This window comes from Sebastes umbrosus, chromosome 12 (assembly GCF_015220745.1).
Source record: "Sebastes umbrosus isolate fSebUmb1 chromosome 12, fSebUmb1.pri, whole genome shotgun sequence".
In the NCBI taxonomy this organism is placed as follows: domain Eukaryota; kingdom Metazoa; phylum Chordata; class Actinopteri; order Perciformes; family Sebastidae; genus Sebastes; species Sebastes umbrosus.
Window position 1 is genome coordinate 15,218,667 of NC_051280.1, and position 16,753 is coordinate 15,235,419.

Below are 16,753 nucleotides of genomic sequence, written 5' to 3' on the forward strand. Positions count from 1 at the left end.
GTTTAATGTGTGTTTGTGTGTGTGTGTGTGCGTGTGTGTGTGTGCGTGCGTGTGTGTGTGTGTGTGTGTGTTTGGGAGGGGGGGTTAGAGGTCATGTGGTTATTTGTATCACTTAGAAAAATCTTAACACGAGCCAGCCAATAAAAATAACAATGTAGGAATGTTATTTTTAGTTGGAAATCAGATAATTTGATTTAGTAGCTTATACATAAACATGAATATACTAGGGCTGCCAATCAAAATATTTCATCGCGATTAATCGCATGATTTTCATGATTAATCGCAATTGATCGCAAATTAATCGCACATTTTTTATCCGTTCAAAATGTACCTTAAAGGGAGATTTGCCAAGTATTTCGTACTCTTATCAACATGGGAGTGGGCAAATGTGCTTGATTTTTGCAAATCTCTATATATTTATTATTGGAAATCAATTAACAACACAGAACAGAGACAAATATTGTCCAGAAACCCTCACAGGTACTGCATTTAGCATAAAAAAATATGCTCAAATCATAACATGGCAAACTGCAGCACAACAGGCAACAACAGCTGTCAGTGTGTCAGTGTGCTGACTTGACTATGACTTGCCCCAAACTGCATGTGATTATCATAAAGTGGGCATATCTGTAAAGGGGAGACTCGTGGGTACCCATAGAACCCGTTTTCATTCACATATTTTGAGGTCAGAGGTCAAGGGACCCCTTTGAAAATGGCAATGCCAGATTTTCCTCGCCAAAATTTAGTGCAAGTTTGGGGCGTTATTTAACCTCATTTGTGACAAACTAGTATGACATGGTTGGTACCAATGGATTCCTTAGGTTTCATATGATATCAGTATCTTCACTCTGGCTTTTAAACTACAACCTAAAAATCACAAGTTGCGTTAATGTGTTAAAGAAATTAGTGGTGTTAAAACTAATTTGCGTTAACGTGTTATCATCGCGTCAACGTTGACAGCCCTAGGAGATACATATATACGATGCTGGCATCTAAAGCTCAACAACTCATGTGACAATATATTTAAACATGTTTTGTAACATGCAAATAAAAGATTAATGCTACAGCAACAGTTGGTCCTTCACAGCCGAAGAGCTACTTGGCGTTTGGCATTTTTCATTCACTTCCAATCCAGCTGACCAAATATCACTGGCAAATATTGTCACTTCAATCACGGTGCCCCCAAAACTGATAGGTTATCCAATTATGTGCGTTGATGCATTTCCTGTGAAGCTGGAACATTGCTCATGACCTTTTTCTTGATAGAAATGAAATTTTCTCTCCCTTGGGCTAAACAAAAATCTCACCGCACTCCACCCTTTGAGTGAGTCACGCTGGGATCGTCAAACAAGCCCGCACGATGATGAATCTACAGACATTACTCCTGGAGAGGAGTCTGTTTAGAATCAGCCACCGTGCTCGCCGATATGTCACGCGGCCTCTCTCTTTCTATATTGGCACGTCTGAGGGTTTTAGAGATGTGCAAACGAGGGTTGGAAAGTCCTTCGCCGCTCTTTGCTCGGTGTCTCAGAGCAGGTTATCTCTCCCTGCAGCAAGCTGCCACGCGCCTATTGCACCTGATTGTCTCATCGGCACATTCCAGGTGAGAGGGCCCGACAAGCCGGGACAGAGCACCCAGACAGTGATACACTTGTTCAGCAGCCGCAGGTGTAGCTGCCCTCTTTTTCTTGCGCTCTCCCAGAGGTATTAGGCATCGTGGAGGAGCAAGAGTAATCTGAAGGCGAGGCAGGGAAAAAATCAATGACAAATGACTTGGCTTTTTTCATGAAGCACCGTAAGAAAAGGACTGCCAGTTTTATGTGTGCTCATCTTATTGACCTATATTCTTGTCCATCAGTCAAAGTAGACTCAGGGGTAAAAAAAAAATACAATACAGTAATAGACTGAGCGGTGACAACACCTGACGCAAGTCATTACCAAAAGGAATTTTTCAATATCTACATTGATTCAGCTTCAGTCCCTCAAGTGGGTCAAACACTGTGAATGTACTCAGTCTGCTGCAGTGGTCTGACAGTAGAGAGTAAGGACAGGCACGTAGAGGGGGTGGACAAAATAACAGGAACACCTTATAGTATAGTAAAATCAATGAAATAATTACGTTTTTATTACTGTCTCATAGATACAGCTATGAGACTCCACAAATGTATACATTTAACAATACGACCAGTACCATCAGATTTTCAGACATTCCTTTTCTTTTCCAGGCTTACAAGACAAAGTTAGTAAAGTTAAAACACATCAAAATCATATATAAATCAACATTGACGTCTGGTTTCACAAGGGGTACGAACGCTGGTCTCCTGGGTGAAAGTCCAGTGTTTTTTGACCCATCCATCATCCACCCTGATGATGACCTCCTCTCTACACAGCGTTTGGTACTCTTTATACTTCCTGGTTCACAATTACGTGGATTACATACAAATTGATTGTGTGGGATATATACAATATATCACAGTGCATTACTTCTCGTAGGTGTAGCTACAAACTGTGTATGAGAACAGCCTGACTAGGCTACAAACTCAAACTTTCTGGGTTTTGACAAGTCATTAGTATTGTTTTTTTATGTGTACTGACGCCTTTGATGGGAAATTTGTGATTTTGGACTTTGTAAATTAGGTCTGCAACTTCTATTTTCATCATCAATTAATCTGCAGATTATTTTCTTATTTATTCGATTAATTGTCTGTAAAAAAGTTTACGTCCCCAACCTGTACATATTAAGTGCCTTAGAGAATACACTTTAGCGGTTCCTCATTATGAATTTAATTCCACCCTCCGGAGCAGAATAATGCTCATTTGGTCTAATACGTACTGTATCTCCCAGACATTAATAACTCCCCTTCATCCATTCAGACATGCACTAATACATTCACCTTCTAAATTTATTCCTCGGTGGGTCTGTTTGACTGCCACTGAGGGGTGATCAGCCATTCAGGAGAAGGAGGAAACAGGAACTGAAGCATTTTGATGATGTAATTGGCAGCAGATGCGGAGCAAGATGGAGATAAAGGAGAAGGAATTCAAAATAATATCTGTTTGGGCATGCATGGAGGGGTTATCACGAGCACAGAGGGATCATGTTTTGACTTTTGTCTCACTGATTCACTGATTCAAGTGCTTTCGTTTTACAGTGGTCTAAGCTATACGGCGGTGGCGATATTGTGAAGGAACACTGTAGCATCTCTGAAAGGAGCCTTTAATAATACGTAGCTATCCCCACCTGATCGGCGCGCAGACAGGGCCAGTACAGAAAACAAATTGGATATGCTGATATACAAGGCACATTGTGAGCTGCTTGTAAACAGCATTATCAGCGTTACTCATTTTGTGCGCCATAATGTCAGATGGGGTGAGGATTTCAAGTTCTCCAGCTAATGCTGGAAGCACTCCAGCAGTTCTTTCAGGATAGGAGTTATTGTGAAAGTCGTGGCAAAGAAAGCGAGCAAAGAAGGTCAAGTAGGCACTTTTTCCTGCCTTCCTTGTGGTCTGACAATAAGGCGGCGAGAACAACAAGGCAGGGCTGGGTAAGAGGATGCAGTGGGGCGGAGGATGCAGGCTGGGACCTGCTTCAGCATTAAGTTATGCCTTTGTAAGGCAGAAGCACTTGCCTGTGGCAGGTGCAGGTAGCAGACGTGACGCTGCCGAGGTGTTTCTATTGAGAAGTACCCAACCTGCCGAGTTGTCAGGACAAGTTGGAAGGACTCAGTCACCACCCTGCTCTGAAAGGCCTAACCAGATCCGCATACTATGACTTGCACTTCTAAAGATGTGATGGAGAGACTGGAAAATCCCAGGGCTCCAACATAAAATTATAGGATTGTTGTGATGCTTGTCATGGAGGCTAATGTGGAAGATAATACATCATAACAATAATTACAATCCCAGGGATCTCTTTTATGTTCCGTTCTAAAGAAAAGGCAATAAAAGCATTTACAGATTTTAAAATAAAGTCATATATCATTGGCAGAGTGCTCAGCAGTTCTATTTGAATTTCAAAAGGTTAGTTTTTATGGGGGTGGACTAATCCTAAAGCTAGAGTTTAAAAGGGTATAACATAACTGGGGCACTTGTGAAGCTTTACATCAGAGGATTTTCATTTTCTGCTGAAGACTTCCTCAGAAATCTGGCTGTATTTCTTAATAATAATAATATCCTTTCTGTTCATTAAGCCCTCGCTGTATTCAGCCTCTGTTTACACCACAGAGGCACCTGTAGCTGCCTAAAGCACGGCGATTCATCAACAAATGTAAGCTTGCAAGTCTGGCCATGTCACTGGATTCCTGTCATCACAGTGCAACAGTAATCATCTGCACAGAAGGGACTGAGTGAGGAAAAAAGCGAATGAAAAGGTTCAGTGTGCAAAATGCGAAGAAGATTCTTCTGAAGGAGACGTGATTCACCATGTGCCGCGCTCGCTCAAAACATTTTCTTGTTGTAGGAGTGGCGATGGAAGGCCCAAGGCAATAATTTTTCAGGTTCAAAGATTCCAGGCAAACTTATTTCTGATATACTGCAAAGAAAGGAAGAAAGAGAGAAAACATTGTAAATATGGTGTTGTTTAACCAGAACTTGTCAATCCAGAGCCTGTTTCAGCTTGTGTTGGACAAAAAAAAAACATGAGTGAGATGATAAGAAAGATTTTTTAGCCCTCATGCTGGTTTGGAAAATCAAAGATCACGTCAATGCCCACCAACATGGAGTCACAGGAATTTAAATATACCTCTTTAAGCCCTCTTTAAGTCTCCTAAGCCTGCAGCATTTTATCAGCAGGTAATTTCAGCTTGGACTTACACTCCATGCTGCTTTCACAATTACTATGTTATTCTCAGCAGCTATTGGAGCAAATGTGACGATATGAATCTAAAAAACACAAAAGTTTAGCCCGCAATTATGACCGCAGACACCTGAAGGAGCGGGGTTTTTTAACAATGAGGGCAGAGGAAGCAAAACGACCTGCCTTCCCCTCCTCTGTTTGCTTTGCCTGAATGAATAGCAGATCCACCAGCATGGCAGTGTCAGAATAGATTAGCACCACGGTCCATCTCCCTGGCTTCACAAAATAAAATCCTCTTAAAAGCAGGGGATGTCACTCAATCTCCTGAGACATGTACTTGCACGGTGGACTTAGGAGCTCTCACTACTGGGAAATATACCTTCACAAATAGAGGAAGTTTAAACTGAAAAATGAGCTGCCAAAAAGAAAAAAAGTATTTGCCAAAGCATATAAATCTGCACACCAATTTCCCCTCTGACAGGAATGTGCATGCTATTAAAGTTTTTAATGTGGCAAAGAATTATATATTATAGAACTGCAGACAGGCATTATCTTCTGCATATAAATGTCCATGTCTTTTATTAAGACATACTGGATGTTTAGCCTTGAAGAGGACAGGTTCAAGTGGTTCTCATCTTAAAAGTCTCTTCACATCGCCTTCAGGTATCTGTTGTTTTTATGATCATAGCCCGGGGCTGAGAGTAAAAAGACGACTTTTCAAAACCCATTCAGAGTTTTCAATGTGTGTAACAAAGAAAACAACAGGAAGTTCCTCTGTGAAGAGCCCAAAGGCAAAAGGTGAAGAGTTCATCACTCACAAAATCTCTCCACCACTCTCCTGACAAAAGCATTTACTTATTCAAACGGATAAACATAATGAAGTGTAATGAAGGCACACAGCTGTAACACAATTTGACTCAATAATGTCATATATTGAAAAATAGAGTGACATATATTTGTAAGTATATATATATGAATATGTGAAAGATGTATTTTGAAATAAATAATATCTATAGTACAAAATAGAGGGATCAATCATGGTGCTCGTCATTGAGCTTTATGGTATATTGTTTGTATTATTTCTTGTAATATGTGCTGTTTTGCATGAATATCTTAATTCCCTGGAGACTTTCTTGTCTCACAGGCATCCATGGATCAAGGTTACACCTGGATCGTGGTTGCGTCTGCTGCCGCGGCCCTGTTTGAGACCCACTACTACTATCATTATCATCAGCCTTTTTATTAGTAGTACAGCTATTATTACTGATATTTCACTATCACTCTAATATAACCCTCCGCTATTGATTATTGTTATTAGTCCTATTTGTATTACTACTAACTGTATAGCTGCTGTGCATCTCTCTATCTCTCTCGGTCTAGACCTGCTCTCTATGAAAAGCCTCTTGAGATAACTTCTGTTATGATTTGATGCTTTATAAAAAAATAAATTGAATTGAATTGAATTGAGTGTTGTGTATTTGTATAAAGGCCCATCTATGAGATGAGGATTGCAAACTAGGCTAAAAATGGTGTGGTATGTGGCACTGGTTCATGCTATATACTTGTTTCTATCAAAAATAATCAGCATATAAATTAGATAATAGATAAATAAATACCTGTATTGCCCACACAGTTCCTGTTTGATTCTCTAGTGTACTCTGTGCACTCATATATATGGTAAATACATGGAAATATACAGTATATAAATTATTCATACCAAACACAGAAACAATTTCACCATTGCAAATATTTGAAAGTGGCTTTGAGGAACATAATGCCACCGTTACTGTGCTGCTCAAGTGTCTGTGAAGTGACAGTGGGTATTGACTATGAGTAGCCCACCAACTAACGTATGCTACTGGCTAACGTATGCGACTATACAGAGACATTTCAGAGAGGAGACGGTGCACTGGGAGTCAGTTTCCTGTATCAGTGTCTTGTGGGTTTCACTACTGCCTTTTAGGAGGCTAACGGCATGTCCTGAGTCTATTAACTCCAATGGGAGAAGTTAACGTGAACACAGATTATGACCGATTCTTTCTCACCATAATCACCAAATTAAATATTGGACCCAGTTTTCACAAGCCACATACCTTCCCAAAATTCTGACACTAAAATTACATTTTTCAGACAAATCAGGAGAAAATTGACTTTGTTCGAGACCTTTCTCTGTCTCAGCAACTCTCGCAAGATCTGGCAACTGGCGTTCACTAACGCCCTAGCTAACGGATTTTCGTAATGCTAAATATGGCTGTTAGCCCACTTAGGAGACAGGAAGTGTATACCATTTGAAACCATTGGCAGAGCTTGAAATGCATGATATTTATTATAGAGTATCTTTGGACTAGCTAACGTATGCTACTAACTAAGGTATGCTCCTTGCTAACGTTAGTTAAAAGCTGTTTCATTTATGCTGTTGCTGGATATACAAAATTGTTAAAGCACTACAACATTACCATGAGTAACCCAATATAGGTAATTTGTACAGGCGCTAAATTTAACCACTAAATAGCTGATTTTCTCTTGTTCTTGACTTACATCTTGCTCTTACTTCTTATATGCATATCAATATACATACTACATTCTTGTTTACATTCAGTTTATCCATTTGAAATTATGTCTACCACAAATTTTCATTTACATTATTTTATATTTAAGCCCATTTTATGTCTTAGATTCTCATTTTGCTTTTACTTGTGTGATTCACATTTTTATATAAATTATATAATAATCTGGTCAACACTCTTTTTCTACTTTTTCCTGACGCATAAGAAACCAACCAGCCCAATGAAACATGTACACTATTCAAAATATACATACTACTAGCCTAGAAAAAAATAGAACAAAAAACTGCAGTCACATTAAGTAAGTCAGTAATTTTATTAATTTAGCACCTTTCAAGAGCAGATATCATAAAGTGCTTCACAATAAAAGACAAAACAAGTAAATCAAAGACAGAGTACCAGACATGAAATGCATAAAGACATAAAGAAATAAGCTAAAAAGTGTCAAATTAATAAAAAAATAAAAAAGAAGCCTAAACAGGTATTAACCCAGGTGTCCACAGATCTTAAGTCCAATGGGAGAGAGTTAAAGGTCTCCTTTTGAGACAGTGATCATCTTTGTGTCTTCTTCAAGACGGAATAATTGTGACGTCATCCAATCTGCTGCTGTCTTCTACCTTCTCTCGCCTCATGATGATAATACACAGAGAGCAGAGACAATACAGATTGCCCTCTGAGATACCTGGAGGACGGTGACCTGTAAAGTGGATTACCTGGGAAGGAGACACAGTGTTGGCTATTCAGCTTAATGCCTACAGCAACTACAAAGTCTGTCAGAACAATCACGTCAGTGCGTACGCATGCTCGCACATTATGTAGATTTCCCACAGAAGCGCATTTAAACGCTCAAAATGTAAATATTTCCTTTCCACACCATTTTGTCAGAGGATAAAGTGTTTTTTTGGTCAGGGGTGTAACGTTTTCACAGCAGCAGGAGAGAAGTCGATGTTTCTTTCCTTTCTAAAAGAGATCAGTTGTCATTCGAGGCGAGGATGTAAAAGTCTACATTTTCAGCAGAGCAGCGTGTCTCTCTCCTCAAATTGATTGGGATCACTTTCTGTACAGCAACTAGAATCCTCTCCCCTCTCCTTTTCATCTCATAGTCTTATTGATCATTGGCGCTCTTCAGATACAGAGAACAGGTGTGATCATCATCCTAATGCATCTCCTGTGTGTGTGTGTGTAGGAGTGTTTTTCCGTGTGCTAACATTTCGATGAATACACTCTGGTGTGGTCTGAAAGTATGAATGAATGTTGACACAACATCAATACGCATCAATAATTTATTCCAGCCCAAAACACTTTCCAGAGCTTTTGGAGCGTTTATTTTCTCCGTTCATCATAATGTCGTGTTGTGAAGATTTCTTTTTTTTTTAGCTCAAACTGAACTAAATCGTGCAGGCCAAGGTGTATAATGCAATACCTCGCAGTTGTATACACATATTTACCTATGTGTGCATGTGCGTGCATGCATGTGTGTGTTTGTATCAACTCTGGCATAATGATAGACTGACAGTGGGAGCGACAGCACCACCCCAAGCTAGTAGAAAAGCCCTACATTCCTGGGCTGCGAGCTGTGAATCTGAGCACCGATTACAAGTTAAAACATGCAGCCAGGAGCCACCACTGTTTTAGTAAATACTTTCAGAGTTAGTGTTTAGAGATCATAGCTTTAGGACAAGAGTAGGATTGATTTCCCAAACAAGGAGTGTATGTGGTGGTTGTCCGGTTTTATTGAAGGGTGGAAACGGAAAATCGGCTTCACCTGCTGAGTAAAGGGGGCTGGATATACTTCAAGGTTTATTGATGCTTTAAAGAAATAGTTCAATATTTGAGGAACGGCTTATTTGTTTTCTTGCTGAGAGTTAGATGAGAAGATTGATGCCACTCTCATAGCCACGATAAATATTGAAGCTACAGTCAGCTGACAGTTGGCTTAGCTTAGCACGATGGAAACGGGGGAAACATCTAGCCTGGCTCTGTCCAAACGTAACAAAAATCCACCAACCAGCACCTTTAAAGTTCACTAATGAACACATCTTGTTTGTTTAATTTGTCCAAAGAACTTATACATTGTTGATTTTACACTTCAGATTGTTAACTGCCAGCAGCCGGTTGGATTAGTTTAGCACAAAGACTGGAAGCAGGTGGAAATGGCTATTTCATTAAGTGTAAAACATAGTTTTTAAAGCCGTTTCTCACCAGTGCGATGCGAAAGTGTGGCATGGGGATTCGAAATATCCACATGCAAATTTTCCGCATGACAACTATGAACATCAGGTCCAAATCATCTGCGTTCGTGAATGAGGCCTAATAGGTTTCCTCTGAAATAAAGTCAGTGTCCACTCCACACAACAAACACCTATCCATCAGAGAATGTCTAAGGGCCTAACATTACATTAACTACACAATATATAAACTAATCAGACCCTAAATTTGATGCTAGCGCTAGCTAGACCAACATATAATGGGCGATAATATGGGCGATCTGTTGAGAAACCAAATTGATAATACGTTCCCCCCTGGAGCTATGACATCACTTGGAACAAAGGATTTCATTGGTCAAACATATATTTCCGTATAGGCGAAAATCCACTGAAATCAAGGTCTGTCCGAATATTTTTCCCCTGTGCTAATGTTCCGCAGCGGTGTGCAATCATTCATTAGAACCCACAAATTCAGTTTTTATAAATTTCCGTGCAAATTTTTCGGACGAAAATCTGGTAAATCTCTGCTAAATCAGAGCCAGGCTAGCTGTTTCCCCTTGTTTATAGTCTATATGCTAAGCTAAGCTACCTGTCTCCTGTCTATAAACGTAAGAGTGGTATCGATTTTCTCATCTAAAGGCCTTTGCACAGCAAGTCCGCATTTTTTGTTGCGCGTTTAAAAATAAATTACCTTACGTTGTGTCAATCGCGTGTACAAACCGACTCCGAAACTTTCGTCCGTCATTTAAGTTTTCGGAACAGGTGCATTTTTGTTGCTTTCGTCAGAGTTGTTTGACCACTCAGAGCCACCGTAAATGCAAACATCATCATCCAAAATGGCATCTGATAAGCTGGTTCACTTCATTCATTCGTCTCCCAACACAAAGCACTTTATGGCAAACAAAGTAAAGAATACAGAGATGCAGAATTTAAAGATAGATTGTGGCAGGTGATTGCAGAACAGCTTGGAATCGGGGATGGTTGCAAAGCAAAGGATATAAGAAAGATTAGACAGAAGTCATTGTGCTGTATGCAGCTAAACGATAGTTTCTTGATAATTATTCATTCATTAGTCCCGTTTGGGACTACCGCTATCCATTGCACCCATGTAATTAATTCAGTTTGTTGTGCATTTTCACAACGAATAGATTAATAACATGCATCGGACTCAGTGTGCAAGGTTTCTGTGTGTAACGATTTTTAGCAAAGGACGGATTAAAAATACACATACGTAAAAATACGGACTTGGTGTGCAAAGGCCTCAACTCTCAACAACCGACCCGCTGTCCTTTACTGCGTGTCATCCCCTCTCTCTCCCACCTTTACTGTCATTCTTCAGCAGCTCTAATAAAGGCAAAAAAGCCCTAAAAACATAATCTTTAAAATGATACCTCTCAGGAAGAAAACAAATGAGCATATTCCCAAAAATGTCGAGCTATTCCTTTAACCAAAGATTAAGTGTGCCAGCATGTTTGCCCTATTTCTATGTGTGCTTGACTCATATTTGTGACATAAATGTGTATTTGCATGTGCTGTAACACAAAACCTACAATACAGAAGTGGCTCTCGTTGGATTCTTGCATGCTGTAATAAGAAATTATGGATTTATCCGGTGGTTCACTCTGGCTGCATAGATCTGCATAGATCACCACCTGCCACTCAAATCTGAAACACCTGCTTCCTCCACAGCGTCCACCGCCAGCTGGCTCACTGCAGAAAACCCTAAAATAGCCATAAAAAAAATACTAACTCAGCCCAGAACCATATCTTTCCCACATCTGAGTTTAAACATTTAATCCTAGAAACGTTCATAAGAATGTTTCACAGCTCCTGTATATACCCCACTTTTATAACATTTATCCCGCTAACATTTATCCTGCTCTCTTTTAACCATGCTCTCTCTTTTTTTTTCCACTCTCATTCCAGCTGTCCAGGGGTTGCTTGAGCTATGAGAGGAACTTTCCTGAACTCCCATCCAACATAATCAAACAGAAAATGTTCCCAATAATAATACCCACTCCCTGCAACTACTCAGTAACCTTTTCCCTCTCTCCTTTCTTTAATTGAAACATTAATCAAACAGACTCGCCAGTTTGACCGTGTAGTGCTCAATATTCCCAGGCAATAAAGAGGAGGACTGGTGATTACAGGCGGACATATCAGTGTGATTTAGATGGCGGAGTGATGATCATGCTTTGTGGGAACATACAGGAAGGAGGATCCACTCCACCTACAGGTTTCCACCGGACATAACAGAGTGCATCTCCACTCGGCTGCATTATAGCTCTGCCAAGCATGCTCTGCTGAATCCTTTCGACTTGACTTGATAACAAGCGTATTTGGCTGCTCTCGTCCTCCTCACTCTGCCTCGCTGCTTTTTCTCATTGTAATTCACTGCCGTTTTGAAAACACTTTTGACCCGCTCTGTTGCATGCAATCCTGTCTGATGCCCGCGGTTCATTTGTCCAGTTTTTACATCTTCGTATGACATGTTGGCCTAGAGAGTGTGATTCTTATGCTCGTTTTTTTTCTTGTTCCAGACAGCAGCTTTTAGTTTGATTATTTTTCTTTCATCTGAGGTGGAAGAATTATTGAGATCCTTAAGTAAAAGCAGCAACACCTCAATCTGAATATACTCCATCACAAGTAAAGGTCCTGCATCCATTATCTTACCTAAGTAGACGCACAGAAGTATAAACAGCTAAATATACTAAAGCATCAAAAGTGAAAGTGCTTATTGGACAGCAGAATGACCTTCGTCAAGGTGTTACATTACATTACTCTAGTACTGTCTTTAAGTACAAATTTCAGACCCTTATACTTAAGTGTTTACATTTGATGGCACATTAGACTTCTACACTACATTTCAGAAGAAAATATTATTAACTTATTTGCTAGAGTTGCTAGTTGCTTTATAAATTAAGATTTTACAACAGTAAGAGCTGAAACAATCAGTCAATTAATCGATAAGTAAATGGACAGAAAATTAATCTGCAGCTATTTTAGTAACTCATTTAAGACATTTTTCATGCAGAAATGCCAAATATTTAATAGTTCCAGATTGTAACAACTTGTCTTTGTCATTTATGAAAGTGATTTAAATGTATTTGGGTTTTGGACTATTGGTTCGACGAAACAAGCTATTTGAAGACGTCACTTTGGTCTCTGGGGAAGTGTGATGGGCATTTTTCACTATTTTGTAACATTTTACAATGTGTATTTAGCAGCTAAAAGGACAAAAGATTATTTTTTTTAAAAACATGCGTCGGTTTAAAAAATTAATGTTGATGCATTTTCAATGTCGACGTCATCGATTATGCCGACTAATCAACTAGAGACTGCAGATAGACCCTTCGCAAATGTTGACTTATTTGTTACGTAACATCCGTACTTCCGTAATGCCACTTCCATAGTTATTTTCACCCAAATTACAATCTTTTCCCAAACCTAACCAAGTAATTGTGTTGCCTAAACACAGCAAGGGGTGAACTGATTGCTTGTGTTGCGGGACAACCATAAAAATAACGCATGAAAAATAACAAAACTTTTCTTAAGACATCATATGAACCGTTGTATGAGGATACGTTGGAGCAGGTTGATATAAAACTAATCTTTATATACTGTTGGGTAGTATAATCAATAACAATAAATTATATCTGTATAAGGGGATCATATACAGTGGAGGAAATAAGTATTTGATCCCTTGCCGATTTTGTAAGTTTGCCCACTTACAAAGAAAAGAGCGGTCTATCATTTTAATGGTAGGTTTATTTTAACAGTGAGAGACAGAATATAAAAAAAAAATCCAGAAAATCACATCATATAAAAGTTAAAAATTGATTTGCATTTGATTGTGGGAAATAAGTATTTGATCCCCTAGCAAAACATGACTCAGTACTTGGTGGAGAAACATTGTTGGCAAGCACAGAGGTCAGACGTTTCTTGTAGTTGGTCACCAGGTTTGCGCACATCTCAGGGGGGATTTTGGTCGACTCCTCTTTGCAGATCATCTCCAAATCCTTAAGGTTTTGAGGCTGTCACTTGGCAACTCGAAGCTTCAGCTCCCTCCACAGATTTTCTATGGAATTAAGGTCCGGAGACTGGCTAGGTCACTCCATGACCTTAATGTGTTTCTTCTTGAGCCACTCCTTTGTTGCCTTGGCCGTATGTTTTGGGTCATTGTCGTGCTGGAAGACCCATCCACGACCCATTTTCAGTGTCCTGGCTGAGGGAAGGAGGTTGTCGCCCAACATTTCACGGTACATGTCCCCGTCCATCCTCCCTTCGATGCGGTGAAGTCATCCTGTCCCCGTAGTAGAGAAAGACCCCCAAAACATAATGTTTCCACCTCCATGCTTGACAGTAGGGATGGTGTTCTTTGGGTTATAGTCAGCATTTCTCTTCCTCCAAACACGGCGAGTCGAGTTGATGCCAAAGAGCTTGATTTTGGTCTCATCTGACCACATCACCTTCTCCCAAGCCTTCTCTGAATCATTCAGGTGTTCATTGGCAAACAGACGGGCCTGTACATGTGCCTTCTTGAGCAGGGGGACATTGCGGGCGCTGCAGGATTTTAATCCATTACGGTGTAGTGTGTTACAAATAGTTTTCTTGGTGATTGTGGTCCCAGCTGTCTTGCGATCATTAAGAAGTTCCTCCCGTGTAGTTCTGGGCTGATCCCTCACCTTTCTCATGATCATCGATATCCCACGAGATGAGATCTTGCGTGGAGCCCCAGACCGAGGGCGATTAATGGTCATTTTATGTTTCTTCCATTTCCGAATAATGGCACCAACAGTTGTCTCCTTCTCACAAAGCTGCTTGCTGATGGTCTTGTAGCCGATTCCAGTCTTGTGCAGGTCTGCAATCTTGTCCCTGACGTCCTTAGACAGCCCTTTGGTCTTGCCCATGGTGGAGAGGTTGGAATCTGATTGTGGACAGGTGTCTTTTATACAGGTAATGAGTTGAGGCAGTTGTCTTTTATACAGGTCACAAGTTGAGATTCGGAGTACTTTCTTAAAGTGAGAGGACTAATCTAACCGGTCTGTGGGGGACAGAATTCTTGCTGGTTGCTAGGGGATCAAATACTTATTTCCCACAATAAAATACAAATCAATTTATAACTTTTATATGATGTGATTTTCTGGATTTTTTTTTTTATATTCTGTCTCTCACTGTTAAAATATACCTACCATTAAAATTATAGACCGTTCTTTTCTTTGTAAGTGGGCAAACTTACAAAATCGGCAAGGGATCAAATACTTATTTCCTCCACTGTACATAAAATGTTCATCTTCAAAGTAACCAGTGACTACAGCGGTCAGATATACAGTATGTATGGAGTAAAAAGTACATCGTATTTCTCTAAAACACAACACGTTTACACAACATATTTAGTAACTTGCCACCACTGTGTTTCATAAACAGCATATTAAAACCAGGATCAAAATAATGCTCGGTATGCTGAGTTGCAAATAAATGCACTTTCAGATAAACTGGTATTTAATGGATGAACTGGAGGAATAAATCCTTTCAGCCTGAACAGTCAAAATCCTGGATGCTGCGTGTCAAACAAAGCTGCTGCAGCTTGTCCAATCCGAATGACGCGAACCCGACTGAGTGGAGGATTTCCAGGAGAACGTCAGACCTGATTCGAACTTGAACTGACTGGACGAATTTCAGCAATTGTTTTACAGGCGGGTGTCAAATAAGTCCAAGCTCCGATGGTGACGCATTGACTGTTTATAATTGCCTGTTAAAAATGGGCTGTTTTGTTGAAAAAAGGCTGTGAGTTTAATAACTTAACCAAAAATTAAAATGTAACAATGCCAGCATTAAAAATCTTTGATCAGACAGCGTATGCAGAAGGGCTGTAATGAGGTTCTTTTAACTCACTAAACGGTGGTTAAATAAATGAATTGAACTGATTACATTAACTTTATGTTGTTCTTATTTTCAGAGCTAAATGAGAAACAGTTTGAGGCTAATAAAATGCCTAATGCTTATGCACAAAGAGGCATTTAACAACACAATCTAGACTTTTGGGGCATAGGTGTTCATCATAATGCCTGTAGCCAACTAAATAGCTTCCCACTATGACTCAGACAGACCTGCAGGGTGTAGGAGTGGTAAGGTGGTTGCTTTGCACCTGATGAAATAAGGGCCTGTTGCCACCAGCTGGAGCAGAGCTGCAGTGCATCATCACCTGCAGGGAACACCTGGACTCCAAACAGACAGGTGTGTTCATTCACTCTAATGAGCATGTGTTGTTTATACGCACACACACACAGATAGGTATTTGGTTGGTCAGAGCGGCATGTTGGTGAAAAAAGATGAAATTAATGTGGGAAATTTGTCTGAATTCTGCAGCGGTTGCTTATTAGAGACAAAAACAAGCATTTTAATTAAGAGCAATCACACCACAACCACGGCTGTGATGTGTTTAGGGACTCTGTGTGATACTGATGAGCGTGGCAGCTTACTGATGACATTTCACATGAAACCTGACAGATCTTTCCCCGACGTTACTGCATGTGGTGTACGAGTGCACGGGTGCCACGCGCAATGATTCACATGGTTGTTAGCGATGGTGATTATCTGAGGAGGAGGAGGAGGATTAGTCAGAAACAGCGGCGGGGAGGAAGTATCCAGATCATTTGTTTAAGTAAAAGTAGCAATATCACAATGTAATAATAACTCCTCCATTTCCAAACACAGTGTATCAGTGTTTCTATCGGCCGATGTGCTCGGGCAAAGGTGAACTCTGACCTGCGAATCGTCTGGAATCGTCTGGAGATCACAGCGAAACAGGAAACATGCCTGCATTTGTCCGTCGTTTAGGATCAATAGTGGTGTGGATGCAGATTGCAACCAACTGAGTACCCTTCTGCTCAGTCCTCTCTTTCCAAGACTGCGGTAATGTGAGCCACCGATTGGAAAACCGTGATAACGCCGTTCGCCTCGCTCAGAGGCCATCCTTACCATAATAACACTACTTTAGGAGTAACAGAAGTCAGACGGTGGCTGGCAGTACCATGGTTTTGCACTCTGTGGCTCACGATACCGCAGTTTCACAAGCGTGTCAGAGAACTATGGTGGCCTTCAGGTAACGTAAAAACACGAAAGACTCTCGTTGGAGTCAGTGTTTGGTTTGTCCGTTCTGGGGTACTGTAGAGACATGGCGGACT